The sequence below is a fragment of the Tenrec ecaudatus genome, chromosome 2 (genome assembly GCF_050624435.1).
Source record: "Tenrec ecaudatus isolate mTenEca1 chromosome 2, mTenEca1.hap1, whole genome shotgun sequence".
Taxonomy (NCBI): domain Eukaryota; kingdom Metazoa; phylum Chordata; class Mammalia; order Afrosoricida; family Tenrecidae; genus Tenrec; species Tenrec ecaudatus.
In genome coordinates, this window is record NC_134531.1 from 9,251,718 (window position 1) to 9,260,963 (window position 9,246).

General features: G+C 46.1%; 1 non-coding gene across 1 annotated transcript; it reads right to left on the minus strand.

Annotated features, from left to right (window-relative positions):
• Positions 1 to 410: 410 nt before the first annotated feature.
• LOC142442027 (small nucleolar RNA SNORA73 family) lies at positions 411 to 615 on the minus strand. Its single transcript, XR_012783292.1, has one exon. It is a non-coding gene; the product is annotated as a small nucleolar RNA SNORA73 family (small nucleolar RNA).
• Between the last annotated feature and the right edge of the window lie 8,631 nt (positions 616 to 9,246).

Here is a 9,246-nt window from a genome sequence, read left to right on the forward strand (position 1 = left end):
TGATATCAGGCTTTGTTTTGAAAAACTTTTAAGCAGCCTCTTTTATTTTATAATAAGAGGAATGTTCAGTAAGTTCATGGGAATAGGGAATCAAAGATTAAGCAACCAAAGGAATTTCATCTCTTAATCTTTTAAGCAACAGCCTGCTGTGTGAGAATTTAAATTTCGATGTCTTTCAAGCATTCACCTCTCTCGACCAAAAAATGAAGGATTGAAAAACAAAAGCCAAACTGGAAGAGAGGTCCTTTCTTTTCCTCCTTCTGAATATAGGGGTAGATTGGAAATTGCTCTGTAAAGAGTGAAGTGCACGGAATAGTGTTTGAAATTCTGAGCATTCTGTAAAATAAAAGTAGAAAACAAGTCTAACTCATCAACAGAAAGAACCAAGATTCAGGAGGGGTGTATTAGAGGGCCATTTCCTGCACGGTTTGTCTCCTCAGTCACCGTCCACAGGACTCTGAGAGGCTGTAGGAATATGCAGGCACAGAACCATGGCCCGGCTTGATCTCTGATGTTCTGGGAAAGAACTCTGCATCTTGGCGCAGAGCCCTGATCTCCTCTGTGCCACCTGGACAGAGCCCGGGGAGAGGGACCTTCTGGGAATATCTACACGGGGGGATATAGAGCTTTCTTAGACATAGATGCGTGACATTGGATCTGTTTCTCTAGACAACATGCCTAGCAGACGTGATATTCTCCATATGTAAGGGCTGACACCACTGCTAGTAAAATTCCTGGGGTGCACCCCATTAAGCTGGCCTTGTCAATAGTGACCATGGAAGACATTTCACCTGGTCTTGAGTCCTGGGCTAGCCGCTATATATTGATGGAGTCTTTGCAAACGACACTGATATCTCGCTACTGTGCTTTAAGTAGCTTATTGAAAGCCAGAGAAGGATCCATGACTGGCCCAAGCAGCGCTTTCTTTCCTAATGACATCCGGAGAGCCACCAGCTCTTGCCTTCTTTGATGGTAGATCATGGATTCTTTTTGGACTGGAACACAGTAGCCATCAGACTCACTTCTCTGAGTCTGCTATGGCCGTTTGGTGTTTCCTCCTTGAGATCAAGGACGGTTCTAAGGATCCTCGCAGCACTTCCAGTGCAAAGAGAGAATACAGAGAAATCGGGGCTGATTATAGAGTTCCTTTGTTATCATTAACACTCAGTAACATTCTTAGGGAAAGACAAAATGTGCTAATGAGGGTTGTGTGTTTTTTTTAACAAGATAAAAAGGTGTTTTTACGGAAAGTCAAGAGTTAGATTTATCGATGAATGAAAAAGAGAGGCGAGGCAGGCGGTGATCAGCTCTGGGAATTAACTTGAATCCAGGGTTCTCAGATGTGACTGTTAATGGTGCTGTTTTAGTTCAATAGCATGTCTTATTCTTAAACAAAGAACAAAGACCGAATCCACTTTAAAAGGAGCTCAGGGTAAGAAAAAATGGTATTGATTCTGATGAAAGCTGACTTTTCTCCTGGAGGCAACTGCTTATTCTACAGCATCTCTCTACCTTAAGCCAAAAACATGGTTCATGAAGGTCAGTAGGGAAAGGAACGATTAATGTCACTCAATGAAGGAAACAAACAAACAAACAAACAAACAAACACACAAAAACTCAAACAGGCATTTGGTTATCACATTGTGTGTATGTGTGCTTGCTCTCACACACGTGTGTATGCCCACACCCTATAAGCCATTTGATTAGTTTGATCTTAGATACCCTATAAAACTGAATTATATGAAGAAGAATTTGGCACCAGGATTGGAGGAAGGCGTATTAATAGCCTGTGATAGGCAGATGACACAACCTTGCTTGCTGAAAGTGAGGAGGACTTGAAGCACTTGCTGATGCAGATCAAGCACAACAGCCTTCAATACTGATCACAACTCAATGTAAATAAAAATCCTCATAAAATGATAAATAGAAAACCTTATGCTAAATGGATAGAATTTGACGTAGTCAAGGATTTCAACTTTCTTGACAGCTCTTCACAGGCAGTGCTCATGGAAGCAGCAGTTCAAGTGCATTGCCTTGGGGGGCCAATCTGCCGCACAAGATCTGTTTAAAGTGTTGAGGAGCAAAGATGCCACTTTGAAGACTAAGGTGCACCTGGACAGTCATGGTATTTTCCAACACCTGATACTCACGTGAAAGTTGTACTTTGAAGAAGAAAGGCTGGAGAATTCCGGTGGATCTTAATTATAGTGTTGGTGAGGAATATTGAAAGTACTGTGGACTGCCAAAAGGAAAGGGGGCGGGGGGAGAGAGAGAGAGAGAGAGAGAGAGAGAGAGAGAGAGAGAGAGAGAGAGAGATCTGCCTTAGAAGACATATAACCAGAATGCTCCTTAGAAGAAAGGATGGCAGAGAGAAAAAGAGAGAGAGAGAGATGGCTAGATTCCATCTTTGGACATGTTATCGGGAGAGACCAGGACCTGGAGAAATATCCCAGGCTTGGTAAAGCAGAAGGGCTACTTAAAAGAGGAAGACCCCTGTTGGGATGGATTGACACAGTGGCTGCAACAACGGGTTCAAGTCTAATAACAATTGTGAGGATGGCGCAGGACTGGATGGTATTTCCTTCCATTGTACATAAAGTCACTCTGAGTAGGCACTGACTCCAGGGAACTTCACACCAGCAGCATCTTCACTTTCCTGGAGGTGTCGTGGGGTATTTATGTTGGACTTCTAATGGAAAGAGCAAGAGTTGGAGCCCACCAGCTGCTCCAACAGGGAAAGCTGAGGCTGTCTTTACCCTTAAAGATTGACAGCCTCAGAGATCCTGCACAGGATTGCTATGACTAAGACTCAACGCAAGGGCAGTGGGTTTGGGTTCGAGGTTAGACACCGGGAAGGTAGCAGTGCCTCAGCATTTGTGCGACGTTGCTTTAGGACACTATGCCAGAGAGAACCTAAAACGATTTCAGATGATGAGTGGGACTGCTTGGGACTTGAAGGCGCTGAATTTAGAGACCAAGAGAGAAATAAACTTAAACCTCTGTCTTCTGGCTGCACATAGGAATAAAGGACCTGTCTCTCATTCCTGAGAAAGGGACATGTAGCATTGTTTATGTTCAATTAAACAGAACCTGGGCACGCTCCCTCTTTCTAAAGACCCTAAGGGCCCCGGTGGCATGGCGAGTTCCGTCTTGGGTTGCCATCACCACAAGGCTAACCACAAGCACTTGAAACCCACCAGCTGCTCTGCAGGAGACACGTGGAACTATTGGCTCTTGTCAGGAGAAAAACATGAAGCTGTTGGCTCATTATGGTCTCAGAAACCCCAAAGCGTTTTCTACCCTACCCTATAGCATCATTGCCAGTAGAATCCACGTGATGGCTACGGATTGGGCTTGGTCCTGTGGCTTCCTGAGGATCTTGTGCAATTCTGTGCCTGCTCAAGCAATTCTGAATCCACGCACGATCCCCCAGACCCGTAGTCAGCCGAGTGAGGACATCTGCAGGTCTATGTCTCCTGCACTTCCCAGGATATTGGTGTGGGGACATGAGGCAAACACTTCCTGTCTAGCCATCTGTGAGATGTCCCATCTCACACACCACATGGATTTTCCAAATTACAATGCCTGGACTCTCATCCGGCTCTGTGGCAGAAAGAAAGAATACATCAATGCTTCCCCTGAAAGCTTTCTGAGAAGCCTCAGGGATTTCTTCGGTCCGTCACTGCCGGAGCCTCATCTGTCTCCGAGCTCCCCTCTGACAGCCACTGCTTTCATCTTTCCTGAACTCCCATAGGTTGTGGCCTTTAAGAGCCTTTACTGAAGTCGCAGGTGCCCAGCAACTGCACGCTCAGATGGCTGGGTTTTCATTTCCTGCCCCCAGGATCTCTTTCTTCCCAGGATGATGGATAGAAGCGGTCTCTGCTGTGCCCCTCCAAGACATCTCCCATCCCCACTTCCTTAGAATGACGTGGCCTTGACCAACCCATTGTCCTCTGTGTGTCAGAGTAAGACTGCCCTCAGAATTGTCACTCTTTCTTCCGAGTAGGTTCAAGCCATTATCCTTTGGGTTAGCAACCAAGCATAGGACTCGTTTGTGCCACTCAGCCTCTCTGGTTTTGCCATTGAACATTTATGTTCAAAATCATCCTCAATATTTCCCAACTCCACAATGATGTAGCCTAAAATGACAGCATGAGGGGAAATCCATGCTGAGAATTCTCAGTCAAATTGTCTTTCCTTTATATAAATTCTCCTTCCGCTTCAGAATGAATGGAGGCCTGGTCATTCTTCCTGCTTCTTGCTTCCGGCCTCAGGTTTGCAGTTTCCAATCACCAGAGTGCCTGTCCAAGCCAGAGCATGAACTTGCCTGTGCCTTCAGGACAAGAGACAGCCAGTTCAAGGTGGACTGAGTCCATGCAGAAGAAGAAGCAGGAGCAGCTCCTGAGATCTAGTTCACCTGCAATGTACAAAAACATCTGCCTCTAGAGATGTCACTTAGACTTCTCCTTACAAAGCATCAGTGATTCAATGACTTGACAATTATCCGTGTGAGTGTATTTCTATTTGTGTAGCCAGGAGATGCTTTAGGGTGGTGACTTTGGAGTAAAGAACGTGATTGTCTCAAAGGAATATGCAAGGTGACATTCTTGGCTCCTCAATTTAGCCTCTTGAGAGATCCAACTATGAAATCTTTGCCAAAGGTGGCAAACCAACTGCCTGGCTTTAAAATCCAGTTGGCTGGTGTGTTTTCCCACTCCTGGGCCACTTCAAAAAGAACTCATTGACAGCCCATCATTTTAGGAGGCAGTATATGAGAGAGAATTAATGGTGCTGAAGGAAGAAGTTCAAGCTACACAGAAAGCTTTAGCCCAAAAGAAGGCCCCAGAATCGATGAAATGCCCATCGAAATAGTTCAACAAGCTGGGGAAGCACTCACTCATCTATGCAAGGATATTTGGAAGAAAGCTACTTGGCCAACTAACTGGAAGAGATCCATATTTTTACTCATTCCAAAGAAAGGTGAACAATATCATTGATAACACATGCAAGTTGAATTTTGCTAAAGATCATCAAACAATGGTGGCAGCAGTATGTTGACAGGGAGCTTCCAGAGGTTCAGGTCCGATTCGGAAGAGGACATGGAACAAGGGATATCATTGCTGATGCCAGAGGGATCATGGCTCAAAGAAGAGAATACCAGAAAGATGTCTACTTGTGTCTCATTGACCATGCCAAGGCATTCAACTGTGTGGATCATAACAACCCACGGAGAACCTTCAGAAAAATGGGACTTCTGTAACTGCCTGGTGCTTCTGTGGAAATTGTCCATAGATCAAGAGGCCTTTCTTGGAATGGAATGAGGGAATACTGCAGGGTTTAAAATCAGGAAAGTTGCGGGTCAGTGTGTTATTCTCTCTCCATACTTATTCAATCTTTATGCTGAGCAGATCGTCAGAGAAGCTGAGTTATGTGAAGAAGCAAGTGGCATCATGACTGGAGGAAGCCTTATGAACAATCTGTCATGTGCGATGACACAACCTTGCTTGCTGAAAGCAAGGCAGGGTGGAAGCACTCGCTGGTGAAAAACATGGAGCGCAGCCTTCATTGTGGATTATCAGTCAATTACAACCCAATGTAATTACAACCCAATGTCCTCACAGTTGGATCAATAGGTAACATCATGATCAGTGGAGAAAATATTGAAGTTGTCGAGGATTTTGTCTTGCTTGACTCCACAACCAATGCTCATGGACGCAGCAGCCAAGAGATCAAAAGACGAGTTGCCTTAGGCAAATCTGCTGCCCAAGACCTCTTTAGAGCACTGAAAACAAGGATGTTACTTTGAAAACTGAGGTGCACCTGACCCAAGCCATGCTGTTTTCCATTGCCTCATATACAGGTGCAAAGTTGGACACTGAATAAAGAGGACCTAAGAAGAATGTATGCATTTGAATTGTGTTGCTGGAGCAGGAGATTGAGAGTTTCATGGACCCCTAAAAGGACAAACCGATCTGTGTTAGAAAAACACATGGTCAGGATGCTCTTTAGAGGCAAGGATGGGGAGACTTCATGTTCCATGCTTTGGACACGTTGTCTGTGGAGAAGGCCGTCATGTTGGGTAAAGTGGAGGGGCAGTGACCAAGAGGAAGGCCCTCAAGGAGGTGGATGGACACGGTGGCTGCACCCAGGGGCTCCAGCCTGGGGACAAGTGTGAGGGTAGCACAGGACGGGGAAGTGTTTTGCTCTGTTTCACACAGGGTCGCCGTGGGTCAGACACGACTGGATGGCACCTAACAATAGTCCACTTTATCTGTTCTCATATCAAATCCTTGTCATTTGGGGTCTGGAACCTGGATCCAGGTTACTAAGTCACCCAAGCTGCTCTTCAGGGGCTTCGTTCAAGGGGAGGGAGGTGCTGATGAAGTAAGAGCATGGAGCTGCCCACCAGAGCATTCATCTTTAACTCTCCGGCACATGTTGCTGACTATCTCTCCTGGTGTCCCCTCTTAGTCTCCAGCTTCCTGGAGTCATTGAATTAACAGCACTGTAGCCCCAATGAGAAGCTCTTGTGGGTAACATGTTGGGCTACTAACCACATGATCAGCAGTTCTAAACCACCAACTTCTCTGCGGGAGAAAGGTGAGGCTTTCTACTCTCATAAAGACTTTGAGTCTCAGAAATGCATAGTTGCGGGTCTCTTATGTCCAACAGGGCAGCTGCAAGCCAGACTCAACTTGATCCTGGTGAGTTTGGTTTGAAATGCAGCCGACTGGGTGGTGCACATGGGCATGTGCTTAGATGCTTACTGAAGGTAGGGGCTGGAATCCACTCAGAAGCACCTTGGAAGAAAGGCCGGGCAGGGTACTTCCAAAACAACCAGTCATTGAAAACTCTCTGGCTCTCCCATGTCTTGGAATTAACTTGGTGGCATCTGGCTCTGGTTCGGTGAACAGCACCAGGTCTTGGCTTTGACCAGCAGTGGTGGGTTTCTCTTTCAGGCACATTTCCTACCATTGCCATTGCCCCTGGCCCAGTGCTGGCCTTCCCTGGGCACTTGTCCTGTTCTGCTTCTGGGCTCCACTCTTGTTTTTGTTACGGTGCCATTATATGCACCTGCACTGGACCGGGAAGGACTGCCCCCAGCCTCATCCAAGAGACCCCTTTCTTCAGGGCTTTCCCTTCCATAAGCCAGCACAAATGAAAAAAGACACCCCCACACACACCACCACCATTGAAGCGTGTGTGTGCCGCTGGCCTCCCAGCAAATGGTGGACTCTGTGTTCTGACTTGTGGTGGGCACTTCTGCCCACCCTCCTTCTGAGGTTCCTGCCACACATGTTTAGAGAATTAGTAAAATTACCAGCGCACTGACAAGCCATGGTACAGGTTGTTCCCATGCTGTTCACCCCATGAGCCAAGATACCAATTGCTGCCTTTCCCCAAGCATATTGTAGTGTTCCGTTTGTTGGCAAGATTCTTAGCAGAGGGCTGAGCCACCTCCAAATGTGCCCGTGAATCACCTTGTGGCTCTGGTCCACAAAGCAGCACAAGCTAATGGCCGCATTCCATGCTAAGTGGAGGGTAGAGTGGCAGGAGAGTTAGGTTGTATTTATTTGTTCCAGAGCCATTCATTAAAGTGCACTGACTCGTCCACTGAAGGAGCACTTCTTGTGCTTCTACTATAGACAAAGCTAAGTGGTGGGGAGGGTCGGAGTAGATGTGATGTATTGGTCCTAGCTTCCAGTCCAGATAGTTAAGTCCACATGTGAAACGTTTGAATCAGTGCCCGCTTTCAGTTCCATGAGCTGTGGGTCCTTGAGTAGATCTGTTTAATGCTCTTGGCCTCAGTTTCCTTAGTGAAACGGGGCTTAAAATGCCTGCTATGCACATCTTGTGGAGTTGTTGGGTGGGAGCAGGTTCAGCTCAGTTGCCATCACAAGAAGAATGGGATACAAGGACATACAGGGCGATTCTCCAGCAAATCTTCAGGAGGGGCTTCCTCATGATCCGACGGGTCCTTCACGACTGTGTGCCCTGTAGTGAGGCCACCATCCTTGGAGATCTTCAAGCATAAGGTGAGAGCTTGGTAGAGATGCCACACACGGCTAATGAACTTGATCTTGGGCACACTAAATTCTATGAAGCATGCAGGAAGAATGGTCTTGGCTTTTGGTTGAGCTTAGTTTTCTTTGGCAGACATTCACTGGGTACTGACTGTGACACAGAGAACCCCATGTGCTCTGCCACCTGGCAGTGAACAGGCATGGAGAGTGTAGTCTCTGTCCTCCAAAGGTGACTGTTTTAGCTACAGTATTAGCTACAGTATTAGCTACTGTAGCTAATGGACAGTTTTAGCTACAGTATTAGCTACTGTTGCTGTAACACAAACACATGGGTGTCTTTGAGGAACAGAATGTATCTTCTCACAGTTCTGGAGGCCCAACCTCCAAATACGGGTATTGGCTCCATTGATTCCCATCTTGTTAGTTACTCTGAGCATTCTTTGGTTCTTAGCAACTGTCGCTTGTCATCTGTCTTCCCCCCTTGCCTGCCTCCCTTTGTCTCTGATGCTTTTTATACAACTCAGAAGTAATTAGGTATAGCACCCACCCTACATGGGGATGGCTACATGACATTGCATTCTGGAAATGATTGCATCACATTCGATCACATCCACAGTCATGGGGCTTAGGATTCCTACACATAATTTTGGGAAACACAATTCAATCCATCACATGACCTAACACACAGTGAAAGGGAGTGAATTGAAAAGCAAAGAGATGTACTGGGTGGGTGATTGGAGACTGATGGCGTCTCACACCCTAGACTTACTTACACCTAGTAGTATGGGTGGTCTGTTCTTACACATCCCTCTAGGTTCAAGATATATTAGGGGAAAAATATGTGATTGATTTTTGGGGCAGGAGGGGCATTTAAAGAGACTAAATGGGTGAACTAGACAAGAAATTCTGTACAACTGTACTCTCAAAGGGAAAAAGACAGGGCTTTCTACTCCTGTAAACAGTTTCAGTCTCAGCCACTGTGTTAGTCTGGGTTGACTAGAGAAACAAATCCAGAGGCAGTCAAATATGTGTATAAGAAAGGGCTTTATATACAAGAGCAAGTGAATATTGAGAAAACATCCCAGCCCAGTCCAGGTCAAGTCCATAAATCCGATATTAACCCAAATGTCCGATACCAATCTATACAGTCCTCTTCAGAATCACAAAACACATGCAATGATGCTGAATGCAGGAAGAACACAGGCCAGCGGGTGAAGCCTTG